The sequence below is a fragment of the Lolium perenne genome, chromosome 3 (genome assembly GCF_019359855.2).
Source record: "Lolium perenne isolate Kyuss_39 chromosome 3, Kyuss_2.0, whole genome shotgun sequence".
NCBI classification, from domain to species: domain Eukaryota; kingdom Viridiplantae; phylum Streptophyta; class Magnoliopsida; order Poales; family Poaceae; genus Lolium; species Lolium perenne.
In genome coordinates, this window is record NC_067246.2 from 145,038,524 (window position 1) to 145,053,355 (window position 14,832).

General features: G+C 45.6%; 2 long non-coding RNA genes across 2 annotated transcripts; both read left to right on the plus strand.

The window, feature by feature from the left end:
• Positions 1-348: 348 nt before the first annotated feature.
• On the plus strand, positions 349-5,240 carry LOC127327100 (uncharacterized). Its single transcript, XR_011755469.1, has 3 exons — positions 349-1,836; positions 1,938-2,036; positions 3,554-5,240. It is a non-coding gene; the product is annotated as an uncharacterized lncRNA (long non-coding RNA).
• A 6,454-nt stretch (positions 5,241-11,694) lies between these two features.
• On the plus strand, positions 11,695-12,795 carry LOC139830020 (uncharacterized). The gene is made up of 2 exons (XR_007868346.2): positions 11,695-12,215; positions 12,317-12,795. It is a non-coding gene; the product is annotated as an uncharacterized lncRNA (long non-coding RNA).
• The last annotated feature ends 2,037 nt before the right edge of the window (positions 12,796-14,832 follow it).

Sequence of the window (14,832 nt, forward strand, 5' to 3'; positions counted from 1 at the left end):
TCTTATTCCAAAATTCTTTAAAAATTTGCTATAATGCAGGTTATGCTAGTAGACATATTTTAACTCAAAATAGCCTCTTTTACTTCTTCAAATTTTCAAAGGCCTTGTTTACCAAAATTCATTCAAATTTGGCCCTAGACGCGGAAAGTGACCCAAATATTTATCAAGTAAGTTCAAGTTTAAATGGCAGCGCTTGGACCATAAAATGTACCCCTCTGATTTATATAACATCATTACCTCATCTACCAAGTCTTCATCTAATTAGATGATATTTTGACCTTTTCATTTGATTAAATCTCAGTTTAATTACATCTATCTCTCCAACCCCTTTCCTTGTCAACCCTTGAAAATCCTTCTACCAAAATCATTCCGATCTGCACCATCTAATCCCTGTTTTGGATGACCCCCTGATTCCTAAACCATCCCCTTGTCCTCTTTTGTTTAGTACAAATGGGAGGAGGCCGACCCTGCATGCATGGCACTCTTGTGCTATGTCGCTCCCTCTCTATCTTCTATTATATTTCCTCCCCACCACTACCTTGACCACTCACAACAGCACTCTCTCTCCCTAGTCTACATGCTTCAATATCGTCCTTGGTTGTTTGCTCTTGGCCGGAGATAAGGGGAGAGAAAGACCACGCCATGCACGGGGTAAGAACTGGCGAACCTCTTGCTGCCTCGCCCTCCCTCTCCCTCCCTCTCTTCCTTCCTGCCAAGCCAATGAGAGCCATGCACACTTCTGTCCCCCACGCAACGCAGACCAGCTAGCCCTTGTGATCACTTTAGCCTTGCTCTTTTGTTTGACATAGGAGAAGGAAGCCGAGCCATGCATTGGCATCCAATGACCCGTAGAATCGTTGCACCTCCCGTCCCTCTCTCTCTCCATCCAACCCATGCCAGCACCCTCCCTGTCACACGCACGATCTGTGCCGCGCCACTCCTTGCCCGGAAGCCTCCTAGCCCAGGCCTGCAAGCTCTCTCTCGCAGCCGTGAACTGCCGCCACCCGAACGCACCCTCTTGGCGTCGAGCACTCCATGGCAGAAACAACCTCGCCATCCATCCCCCACCCTCTCTCCTGGTAAAAGGCTGTGCGCCACGATGGAGGAGTGCTCTACTACCACCCTAGACTTGCTAGCTAACCCCGACTAGCCCTGCCTCGCTCGTGAGCGTCCGCGTCGTCTGCAGTACTTTTGTCGAGCAGCAGCAGTGCGACATGACGCGTCGTCGACCTCCCTCCAAGCAGACCGAGCCTTCCCCGACCTGTCCTCTCGCCTCAGGGCTCCCCTCGTCCCTCTTAACTCTCTGGGCAGCCCCAGCTCCCCTTCTTGTCCCCTTCCTGCTCACCTGCTGGGTTTGCTCGCCGCCCTTGATCGCCAACTCACGGACGCCACGTCAAGGCCGAGCCCGGGGCTCGTCCTGGCCTAAAAGCCTCCGGCCTCCCCACCCCTTTGCACACCCCCACTCACTCCCTCTCATCCTCCCCCATACCCAGGCAGAACCCCTGCACTCCCGTCCCCGTTCCTCATCGCCTCCATACCGGGAGCACCGGATGACGGAGCAACGAAACAACCGAGATGGAGCTCGTCTCCGATTTCTCCTCTCCATCTCCCTGCCTCTCTTGCTTCCTCGATCTTGTGCTCATCCGAAATTGTCCCCGTTCGTGTCCAGGAACGTTCGTGGAGGCCGGCGTCGTCGAGTTCATCCGCCGCACCGTCAACCAGGTCGCTGTCCACGTCGACGTCCAGGACTCGTCGGCATACGCGCGTCGAGCCTCTGCGCGCGGCCCTGACCTCTGCGACCTCCCTGTACCGCCGCAGTCGCCGCGACCTCCGCCGGTGAGCACCACACCGTCTTTTCCCTCATCTCAGTCGGCAGGTTCCTCCGTGATGGTTTTATCACCGACGCTGAGCTCCTCCTCGGCCTTGTTTTCGTCCAGATAGTCGCCCGCGTCGTCGACCTGGCGCGCGTCGGCGCGTCCCTCTCCACTGAGGTGACCTTCGCCGCGCCGCCCCTGTGCCTTCACCGTCGACCCGCGGTGAGCTCCCGTTCCTCTCCGTCGTAGCCAGGTCGCGGCCGAGCCTGTGTCTTCCGTCGTCGCTGGTGGATCGGTAGAAGACCGCCGAATCGTCATCCCAGGGCTGCATGCAGCCCAGCCTAGTGCATGGCAGGCGGGCCCCGCCCCAGGCCGTTTAAAACCCGTCCCTCCCGCACGCATGGGCACCGAACTGGGCCGACCCAGCACTGCGCTGGCCGGATCCCATGTTTTGGCCCGTCCATTTTTAATTTCCTTTTCATGTTTTAATCTGCCAGAAAACACTTTCCTAGGTGTTGAAATTTAGAAAATTACTCTATTGCCCTAATTTTGTGAATCAAAATTCTGGATGCTCCTGATAAATTTATGAATCATATAAAATTGCATACATTCAGTTTCCTCACGTACATTTGTGCTGAATATTGTTCTACTGAAATGTGTCTGTTTTAGTATTTTATTAATTGTGAGAGTTGTGTGAATCCTTTCTGTGTGAATTCAATTTTTCTGTAAACTACTCATCAGTAGCTTTATTTTGGTATAAATATCACATGCAGGAGCCTCCTAGAATGTGCTTGGTTTGTGAAACTAGATCTGGCCAGTAGGCTCTTTCTTGAATTTTATTTTGAAAACTAAACATGTTTTTGCAACAATACCAAGTCCTCCTGGTAGATATCATGTTATGCTTTAGCCAGGTCAGAGGAAATAGTTTGGTGACTGTTATTTTATTTCTGGGGATTTTAGAACCAAAATAGAGTATCTTTTTACTATAAAAATTGTGGTAATTATTTTATAGCTCCGAAAAATGCCAAACCGATTTTGGTGTGTCACATTTTTCATTACCTGTCCAGTGGCATGATTGTCTCCGGTTAGTTCTGCTCTCTTACAGGTGTGCTTGAATATTGGAGTGATATAGTTTCTGCTTTATTTAAATCTTTAAAATTATTTGAAAACTCATTTGTGCATGATTCCAGTCTAAGTGTGTTCTACATGTTAATATCTTCCAGTAGGTATGTTGCATGTATTTTTTGTGAGTCACAGAAAGATTTAGGCCATTTATTTGGTCCCTAAGTCATTTCTGGCTTTATAAAAAATTTATCTATTGTTTTTAAAACCCAAATTTAGTGAATCCAATTTCTGTAGCTTTATAAAGTAAAGCTTTACACTCTGTGATTTTACCAAAAATTTGTGTGCATTATTCTGGAGTGGTTTGTTAAATTGATGCTAGTGCTTATTTTACCGATAGGAAAATTGTGTTGTTTTTATTGAAAATGTTTTTTTAATGAACCTTGGCACCAGACCCCTACTGGTGGTTTCCAAAGGTCATTAGCCACCTTTGATTGTGTAGGTGTTTTTTTATTGGGAGGCAGAGAGCCTCATTAACACAATAACCGTTTTTCCCTAGGTGCTATCATTTGATGTGTTTATTGTCTCTGATTTAGTGGTTGGCTGTTGTGTGTTGTTGTGTGGTTTGATGCTATGCATAGGGATTGATTGCCTTCTCTTTTATTTTGTGACGTTAGAATGCGAGTATTATCGGAGAAGAAGGAGAGGATCTTGGTGATGATTTCGAAGAGGAAAGAAGAGCAGAGGATCGTGAAGAAGTCCATGGACAAATAGCCAACCAAGGCAAGCCACCTCTTGATGCATGTCTCATCCTAATTATCTTACTCTTGCATTATCACAGGTTTTGTTAAATTGCATGTCTTTTATTTATTTATGTGAGTGGTTCCGCCACTCGAAGTTTTATTATTCCACCCTTCTGGGTGCAGCCCTCGTGTTACCTACTGATCACACACTTACTAGTGAGGTGGTGCTTAGCACCTAATCATCCTTGTCGCCGCTTTTCAAAGAAAAGTCGGACTATAGGTCGGGAGCCCTCTTTAAAAAGGTTTGTGAAAATGTTTTCAAGAAAGAAGTGTTTCGAAAACCTTGGAATGGGGTAGCCCTGCCCAAGTGTGGGTTTTTGAAAAGGAAAAGGTTTTTGTGAAGAAAAGTTGCTGGAGGCAAGTGGAGACAATTGTTTTCGAAAAACTTTGGTGACTGAGTACCTAACCGGACCTAGCCAGTACAACCACATTACCCTTACGTGGGACGGGGCGTAGCGTAGTAGTTTGTCTCGCCTTAGTTTGAGTCCTGCAAGTGTAGTGGCAGTCCGACCATGGACGCTTCGACCGGGGTTCTTCCCATGAGAAGGGACGCAACCTATTTGCCTGTTTAGGTACGCGGGGTACAACTTATGAGCTCCCATTGAAATATGCCTAAGTGGTTGGATGGCATTCCGGAGGGTCGAGTGTGCTGGGGACCTTGCTACTCCTGGATAGCCCTCGGACTCTGGTGTTGGGAGGTACAACTCATTCGGCATGTCTTATGCTAAGGCGAGCAGGCGAAAAACTACGATCGGGTACTTGTCATGGCATATGTTATTATGCAGGGATGATACCCACACGATGAGTATTCGGATCTTGTGGGGAAAGTGTACAACCTCTGCAGAGTGTAAAACTATTCGAATAGCCGTGTCCACGGTTATGGACATGGAAAAGGTTGTTGCTCGGCATTGAAGGAGTTTTGTTTTACAAAAGGGTTTTCTCAGATATAGTTTTGGGAAAGTGATGCCAGTGGGACTGGTGGAAAATGTACCTGGGAGGTACGGTGGAAAGCTGGAATGTTTGTGTGGCCATATGAGATGGCCGGAAATAAAATTGGGCCACCCTTACCTATTAGTCTGCAAACAAAATGGTTTACAAAAAGGTTTTTTTTTTATTTTAAAAAAAGATATAGAGATGTCATACTCTCGAGAGGAACCACCTCTCGCTCCTTGTCGCCCTAGTTCAGTGCCTGATCCTTGCTACTGCCAAATATGCATATCCTTTACTTCTCTCTAAGGTGGTTTGCGAGTACAATTCATAATGTACTCATGGCTTTGTCCCTGGCTATTTACTTGGCCAGACTTGGTGAAATCCGACGGATGAAGGAGTCTACGACGTCTATGCGAGCTAGGAACGTCTTCCCAGTCAGTTGCCTGTAGGGTTATGGCATGAATTGGGCCATGTGAACGCTTTTGTGTGAAGTATTTCCGCTGTGTGATTGTTGATCTCCTGCCATTGCGGCTCTTATGTAAGTATTGGTCATGTGACCTCTTGTAATCTTTTTATTCGGTATTGTAATGGATGATGTATTTGATACCAGTTCGGTTATGCTTTCACGACACATTGATCATGGGATCGTGAATGTGTATGCATAATGGGTGTTTCGGACAGCTAGTCCGGGGCCCCACAGAGCTGGTATCAGAGCCATCCTGACTGTAGGATACCCTAGTTAGCATGGACGTTAGTTAGGAAACTAGTATTTTGGGAAAATTTATTTACAAAACAAATTCTTTCTTTGGTAGGTGAAAGAATATCTTCTAATTTTCTTATCCCTTCAAAACTTCTAATTCTTACTTCACTCTATGATTTCCAAAGATCTTGAAAGCTTTGATTCTACTATCTCACCCTCTTCCAAACAAACATATTGGACGATATCCCCAACTTAGACCCGAAGACTCCAAGTCGAAGATGGATCAACCTTTCAGGAAGTCTCAAGAATCTCCGACTGCAGCTATTGAAGATTGATGCTGACTTAGCACTATGCGTATAGGTATAATAAGACCATGTCTCTGGTGGTCCCCAAAGTCTATCAAGGAACTGACCTTGTTCCTCTTTGGACTTGCACTTTTGCAGTCGTCAGGGATCAAGTCCTCAGTTTTTGACTAGTAATTTTTTACGCCAATCACAAGAAGTTCTCGACTTGGAGTACCTCAACAGTTACCCCTCTGAATTGGGACCAGAAGATCCTATGAAGCTTTCGCCCCCCGATTCAACATCGATGGCTCAACATCAGGTCTACTCCACCACCGACTGCTACAAGAATCAATGTTGAAGTCAATATGAACAAAATGAAGATGTCTACATCCCTGACCAACCCAAGCCAATAGGATGGATATAGGACAAACTCAAATGCTTTGGTTGAGCTACCCCCTCGTATCAGGCATCCCCGAGTACTTAAATTACCTCGTGTGGTTTTCATGATTGCTTGTGGTTCTGAATTTGCTCCTTGAGTGCTTGTGATTACTTGTTGTGGGTATGCTTGATTTACCCTTTTGGCCTGAAAAACCCTCCTTGTGTGGTAACCCTGTCTAGGAAACCCTCCCTAAGATATTTTACTCGCATTCGGGCAACATTCAGGTTGAAATTCTAACTGTTAGTTCGAAAAGCTAACGGAGAACCCTAACTATAATTTGGGTAACAACTAGATGCCACCCTGTTTTCCCGAAGTACCCAACTCCAGTACGACATTCAACCCAAGACACCCTGCGACGCCAAGGAAGCAGAAACCAGTGTCTTCAAGATCGACTGCAACTCCGCGAGAAGATGAAGCCATACAAATTTTGTCTAACCCTAGAGCATAACCTCGCTAACCTTGAGGATATCTTCTAACAACTACACCTTGGCTCCCCTTCTAACAAGTTGGGTGAGCGATATCACCGAAGCCAAGTTACCCTACACGGTCATCTAGTCCCTATCAAGTGAAGCGCCTGAAGACCCTTCGAGACTCAACATTTAACTGAGTGGTAAACACCGTCTGTGCATCCTGAAGCTGCGGACTACACTTCGCCCCTGAAGATTCCTCAACTCAAGACAGGAGATCGGTGACTTCTTCAAAAGCGCCCGGCAGGACCCCATGGCTGTAGCTCTGAGTTTTCCCGAACCCCCGATAAACAATCTTAAGGGTGGAAGACGAAGTCTTCCACTAAAATTTGAAGCTAACCCTAAAACTTTTGTCCCTTCGAAAGCACCGTTAGGATGCTCTAACCCTCCAAGGATCCTGGACCCCTCGAAGATTGTTAGGATGCTACAGATCTAACACCAGCATAGAGAAGTCAACCTCTTCATGAAGCTTCCCTCGGCGAAAATCTATTGCGTCTCTCCGAAGCTGAAGCTGTGACTTCCCGACAATGACACGTCTACCGGAGGATGCAGTCTAACTTAGATTAACCTATAAAACATTTCCAGTCCGACGCTTAGTAATCTCGGGACGAGATTATTTTAAGGGGGGAAGGATCTGTAACACCCCAACTTTTACAACCTTGTTTAAGTGTCCAGAATGAAAATAAAATCAGGGCTGACAAAAACTTTTTATGTTAACATGTTGACATAGTGTTTCTTGCATGTTTGTCTTTGTTTGAGGTGCTAAGCGTGTATGTTTTAAGATGTTTGTTGAACAAGTTTGTGAAACAATACATTCCTTGTGCCATAGTGATCCTTTCTTTCAAAATACTACTACTTATTTGACAAAACCTTTATCTTGGCAACTCATATTCTTTTTAGTGATTTAACTTTTCTAAAACAAAGAGCCAAGATTTATTTTAGACACAAAGGTTTTCCAAACTAAGTATTTATAAAACTTTAGAGATCTATAAGTTGGTATGAACCAACTACTTTGCAAAACATTGTTTTATAAATGTTTTACATTGGATTTCAAACACTTTTCAAAGAATATAAAATTGAGGAGAGGCTTCTGTCTCCACTATTTTCTGGGAAAATACCTTGCCAAAGATTACTACCTTATTTAGAACCCCTATCCAAGCCTTACCTAGACATGATCATCATTTGGCACTTGTTCAACACCGCTTCTGGAAATGCTTGTATCTTGTGGTGTTAACCTTGCTTGACTGTGGGCATTACCTGGCGTGACATAGGTTGACCTTGAGTGAATTTTTTTTGTGTTTCCTTGCCTCTGCAAGTGGGAATGATGTTCTCACTTGTCTATAAACTGGAAAAATCCAAACATAATCTCTAGAAACACCGATCACTATCCTCGTGGCCATTTTCCAACTTCCCAATTTGTCCCTCTCTTAAAGATAAATTTACCTCCCCTTTGCTTGATAAACCCTTCTCTGGTTTAGGAAGGGATTCCCAAAAATCTCTCCCTAATTTCTCAAAACTATTTTTTTTTGTTTATTTGTCAAACCACTCTTGTTTTATCAAATGATTTTCAAAAAATCCATTTCCTAATTTTAAAACCTTGGGTGACCTCTGACCCTATTTACCAAATCTTTCCTTTCCAAAATTATTATTTTTGAATAAAATAATTTACCTTAACATCTTTACTTATTTTCATTAGTGCATGTGATGGTGATAATACCATTTCTTGCCGTTCTCTTATTCCAAAATTCTTTAAAAATTTGCTATAATGCAGGTTATGCTAGTAGACATATTTTAACTCAAAATAGCCTCTTTTACTTCTTCAAATTTTCAAAGGCCTTGTTTACCAAAATTCATTCAAATTTGGCCCTAGACGCGGAAAGTGACCCAAATATTTATCAAGTAAGTTCAAGTTTAAATGGCAGCGCTTGGACCATAAAATGTACCCCTCTGATTTATATAACATCATTACCTCATCTACCAAGTCTTCATCTAATTAGATGATATTTTGACCTTTTCATTTGATTAAATCTCAATTTAATTACATCTATCTCTCCAACCCCTTTCCTTGTCAACCCTTGAAAATCCTTCTACCAAAATCATTCCGATCTGCACCATCTAATCCCTGTTTTGGATGACCCCCTGATTCCTAAACCATCCCCTTGTCCTCTTTTGTTTAGTACAAATGGGAGGAGGCCGACCCTGCATGCATGGCACTCTTGTGCTATGTCGCTCCCTCTCTATCTTCTATTATATTTCCTCCCCACCACTACCTTGACCACTCACAACAGCACTCTCTCTCCCTAGTCTACATGCTTCAATATCGTCCTTGGTTGTTTGCTCTTGGCCGGAGATAAGGGGAGAGAAAGACCACGCCATGCACGGGGTAAGAACTGGCGAACCTCTTGCTGCCTCGCCCTCCCTCTCCCTCCCTCTCTTCCTTCCTGCCAAGCCAATGAGAGCCATGCACACTTCTGTCCCCCACGCAACGCAGACCAGCTAGCCCTTGTGATCACTTTAGCCTTGCTCTTTTGTTTGACATAGGAGAAGGAAGCCGAGCCATGCATTGGCATCCAATGACCCGTAGAATCGTTGCACCTCCCGTCCCTCTCTCTCTCCATCCAACCCATGCCAGCACCCTCCCTGTCACACGCACGATCTGTGCCGCGCCACTCCTTGCCCGGAAGCCTCCTAGCCCAGGCCTGCAAGCTCTCTCTCGCAGCCGTGAACTGCCGCCACCCGAACGCACCCTCTTGGCGTCGAGCACTCCATGGCAGAAACAACCTCGCCATCCATCCCCCACCCTCTCTCCTGGTAAAAGGCTGTGCGCCACGATGGAGGAGTGCTCTACTACCACCCTAGACTTGCTAGCTAACCCCGACTAGCCCTGCCTCGCTCGTGAGCGTCCGCGTCGTCTGCAGTACTTTTGTCGAGCAGCAGCAGTGCGACATGACGCGTCGTCGACCTCCCTCCAAGCAGACCGAGCCTTCCCCGACCTGTCCTCTCGCCTCAGGGCTCCCCTCGTCCCTCTTAGCCTTGTTTGGTAGCAGAGTATTTGCAGGGATTGCAGAGTATTATCCCGGCCCATCCACGAATCCCCAGTTTTTCCCAAGAGCCCATTTGGTACTAGAGTTTTGGGCTTAAACCATCCCCGCCCATCCCCGGAAAACCCCGTCCCCGGCCCAATTTTGCCTTGGACTCAATCCACTGCTCCGACCTCGCGTATTATCCCCGTCCCCGTCCAAACCCTGCCCAGCGCTGCACGGAAGCGACCGGTGACGAGCGTACGGCGGCGAGCGGAGCGGCGGGTAGGGGAGCGGCAGTGAGGGGCGAGAGCTGTGTGAGGGTCAGAGCATCGGACCGGCAAAGACAAGGGTGGATCCCATCGAGCCGCTTCGCACCGCCGCTGCCGCCGTTGGAATTTGACCGACGACGCCACTTCCCACCGGTTGTGTACTCCGATCTGGGCAACCCCCTCCTCTCTCTCTCTCTCTCTCTCACCATGTTTGCCTAGAGCTTTTTCAGTTCATCAACTTTGGTTTGCACTGGTCTGAGATTGCGTTTCCTTCTTTGGTTAAGCGGCTAGCCCAGATTCCCCGCATACTACACATGCGACAGTAACGCCGCTTGCCAAAAAATAGCGAGCTTTTTTGAATACGTATGTAGCAAGTTCTGTTAGTTCTACTCCGTAGTAGAGATTCCCATCAGGTGCTGTCTAATCACAAATAAAATGAGGTTCTTACATGTATACAGGACAGCTGATACTCCGTCCAATTTTGTACGGAGTAGTAGTTCTTACATACACTTGCTTAACTGCACATGTGTAAATCTTGAAATGATTCTTCCGTAAAAATGAAGCATTGAGTTGATTAATGTGGTTAGAGTTCAATTCACATGTGCAATTTCTTTTCTGCGTTTGACTATCTTCATACATCATACTCATGAAGGTTCGTGAAGCATGGGCAGCAGCATCCTGCTTATGCACGAAATTACTAAGTTTCCTTCATATTTAGGTTCTACTGTAGATGCCTGATATCCTTGCAAGCCATGTCTTAATTCTAGTGTGGACTTCATTATTTTCTCTAATACTCGAGCTGTCTTTAACTCACATGAATGATTGAGAGATTAACTTGGAATGCATTAGACTCGAATTGATGTCTGAATCTTTTCTCTACCATTGATAATCCAAGTAAGATGATGAACAAACATGTGCATGGGACTGCTAGTTTGCTGATGTCTACTTCAGTAATGGGCTTTATGTATTACTCCCTCCGGTCCGAAAAGATTGACGCGTAGCCAACAAACATCAGCATATAAATACGTGCACTCCCGCGTCGATTAAAGATGAATGGAGGGAGTACTTTGCTATTCTTCCTTTCTAAGTTAGGAAAGCTGATGTAATTGAACCTTATCCATCTTGTTAGCCTGATTGTATTCAAGAACAGTTAAACAGAGGGACATGTGGAATTATGCTTCTATACATCTCATGTATAGTCTTGTTATGGACTATTTCTGTTTCTCAAGTTTGTTTCAGATTCATGTTGCATGTCTAGTTGCTACCATCCAACTCGTGTCTTAATTCTAGTGTATATGAATGGATTTATATTGCAAGTCATGTCCAGACTTGAGATAGATAAGTCCAGTGCAAAACATCCGACTTGAGATAGAATTGCAAGTAATATGGAGTAGGAAGAGTATATAGTACTAGTGGTCAAGGCTACGACTGAGACTTGAGAGCTTATTATGTTATCCTCTACTGATGTTATTCAATTCTTGCTACTTTAAGCTCGTTTGCTGCAAAACATCCGAGAGGTACTCCTTCAAGCCATCGAGTAAAAGTTGTGATAACAATCTGGATGCATATTATATCTGTTTGTAGCTTCAGATTTTATTACCGTGTGTGTGACTTGTTAATTTTAATGTATGCTAAAGCTCAAATATGTCTGAGAGTTTACATGTGTATTGAAAGTTAAAAATCTTTGCTATTGTATGTTGGTTTGCATTATTTTATTCGGTTTTCCCTTGCGCACCAATCCCTTCCAACCAAATGTCAGTTTTTAGGAGTAGGGATTAGGGATTAGTGGGGATGGGGATTAGTGGGGATTGGGTGATGGGTGGGGATTCACTCAATCCCCTGGAAATTATCCCCACTAATCCCCATTAATACTCCACTACCAAACAAGCCCTTAACTCTCTGGGCAGCCCCAGCTCCCCTTCTTGTCCCCTTCCTGCTGGGTTTGCTCTCCGCCCTTGATCGCCAACTCACGGACGCCACGTCAAGGCCGAGCCCGGGGCTCGTCCTGGCCTAAAAGCCTCCGGCCTCCCCACCACTTTGCACACCCCCACTCACTCCCTCTCATCCTCCCCCATACCCAGGCAGAACCCCTGCACTCCCGTCCCCGTTCCTCATCGCCTCCATACCGGGAGCACCGGATGACGGAGCAACGAAACAACCGAGCTGGAGCTCGTCTCCGATTTCTCCTCTCCATCTCCCTGCCTCTCTTGCTTCCTCGATCTTTTGCTCATCCGAAATTGTCCCCGTTCGTGTCCAGGAACGTTCGTGGAGGCCGGCGTCGTCGAGTTCATCCGCCGCACCGTCAACCAGGTCGCTGTCCACGTCGACGTCCAGGACTCGTCGGCATACGCGCGTCGAGCCTCTGCGCGCGGCCCTGACCTCTGCGACCTCCCTGCACCGCCGCAGTCGCCGCGACCTCCGCCGGTGAGCACCACACCGTCTTTTCCCTCATCTCAGTCGGCAGGTTCCTCCGTGATGGTTTTATCACCGACGCTGAGCTCCTCCTCGGCCTCGTTTTCGTCCAGATAGTCGCCCGCGTCGTCGACCTGGCGCGCGTCGGCGCGTCCCTCTCCACTGAGGTGACCTTCGCCGCGCCGCCCCTGTGCCTTCACCGTCGACCCGCGGTGAGCTCCCGTTCCTCTCCGTCGTAGCCAGGTCGCGGCCGAGCCTGTGTCTTCCGTCGTCGCTGGTGGATCGGTAGAAGACCGCCGAATCGTCATCCCAGGGCTGCATGCAGCCCAGCCTAGTGCATGGCAGGCGGGCCCCGCCCCAGGCCGTTTAAAACCCGTCCCTCCCGCACGCATGGGCACCGAACTGGGCCGGATCCCATGTTTTGGCCCGTCCATTTTTAATTTCCTTTTCATGTTTTAATCTGCCAGAAAACACTTTCCTAGGTGTTGAAATTTAGAAAATTACTCTAGTGCCCTAATTTTGTGAATCAAAATTCTGGATGCTCCTGATAAATTTATGAATCATATAAAATTGCATACATTCAGTTTCCTCACGTACATTTGTGCTGAATATTGTTCTACTGAAATGTGTCTGTTTTAGTATTTTATTAATTGTGAGAGTTGTGTGAATCCTTTCTGTGTGAATTCAATTTTTCTGTAAACTACTCATCAGTAGCTTTATTTTGGTATAAATATCACATGCAGGAGCCTCCTAGAATGTGCTTGGTTTGTGAAACTAGATCTGGCCAGTAGGCTCTTTCTTGAATTTTATTTTGAAAACTAAACATGTTTTTGCAACAATACCAAGTCCTCCTGGTAGATATCATGTTATGCTTTAGCCAGGTCAGAGGAAATAGTTTGGTGACTGTTATTTTATTTCTGGGGATTTTAGAACCAAAATAGAGTATCTTTTTACTATAAAAATTGTGGTAATTATTTTATAGCTCCGAAAAATGCCAAACCGATTTTGGTGTGTCACATTTTTCATTACCTGTCCAGTGGCATGATTGTCTCCGGTTAGTTCTGCTCTCTTACAGGTGTGCTTGAATATTGGAGTGATATAGTTTCTGCTTTATTTAAATCTTTAAAATTATTTGAAAACTCATTTGTGCATGATTCCAGTCTAAGTGTGTTCTACATGTTAATATCTTCCAGTAGGTATGTTGCATGTATTTTTTGTGAGTCACAGAAAGATTTAGGCCATTTATTTGGTCCCTAAGTCATTTCTGGCTTTATAAAAAATTTATCTATTGTTTTTAAAACCCAAATTTAGTGAATCCAATTTCTGTAGCTTTATAAAGTAAAGCTTTACACTCTGTGATTTTACCAAAAATTTGTGTGCATTATTCTGGAGTGGTTTGTTAAATTGATGCTAGTGCTTATTTTACCGATAGGAAAATTGTGTTGTTTTTATTGAAAATGTTTTTTTAATGAACCTTGGCACCAGACCCCTACTGGTGGTTTCCAAAGGTCATTAGCCACCTTTGATTGTGTAGGTGTTTTTTTATTGGGAGGCAGAGCCTCATTAACACAATAACCGTTTTTCCCTAGGTGCTATCATTTGATGTGTTTATTGTCTCTGATTTAGTGGTTGGCTGTTGTGTGTTGTTGTGTGGTTTGATGCTATGCATAGGGATTGATTGCCTTCTCTTTTATTTTGTGACGTTAGAATGCGAGTATTATCGGAGAAGAAGGAGAGGATCTTGGTGATGATTTCGAAGAGGAAAGAAGAGCAGAGGATCGTGAAGAAGTCCATGGACAAATAGCCAACCAAGGCAAACCACCTCTTGATGCATGTCTCATCCTAATTATCTTACTCTTGCATTATCACAGGTTTTGTTAAATTGCATGTCTTTTATTTATTTATGTGAGTGGTTCCGCCACTCGAAGTTTTATTATTCCACCCTTCTGGGTACAGCCCTCGTGTTACCTACTGATCACACACTTACTAGTGAGGTGGTGCTTAGCACCTAATCATCCTTGTCGCCGCTTTTCAAAGAAAAGTCAGACTATAGGTCGGGAGCCCTCTTTAAAAAGGTTTGTGAAAATGTTTTCAAGAAAGAAGTGTTTCGAAAACCTTGGAATGGGGTAGCCCTGCCCAAGTGTGGGTTTTTGAAAAGGAAAAGGTTTTTGTGAAGAAAAGTTGCTGGAGGCAAGTGGAGACAATTGTTTTCGAAAAACTTTGGTGACTGAGTACCTAACCGGACCTAGCCAGTACAACCACATTACCCTTACGTGGGACGGGGCGTAGCGTAGTAGTTTGTCTCGCCTTAGTTTGAGTCCTGCAAGTGTAGTGGCAGTCCGACCATGGACGCTTCGACCGGGGTTCTTCCCATGAGAAGGGACGCAACCTATTTGCCTGTTTAGGTACGCGGGGTACAACTTATGAGCTCCCATTGAAATATGCCTAAGTGGTTGGATGGAATTCCGGAGGGTCGAGTGTGCTGGGGACCTTGCTACTCCTGGATAGCCCTCGGACTCTGGTGTTGGGAGGTACAACTCATTCGGCATGTCTTAGGCTAAGGCGAGCAGGCGAAAAACTACGATCGGGTACTTGTCGTGGCATATGTTATTATGCAGGGATGATGCCC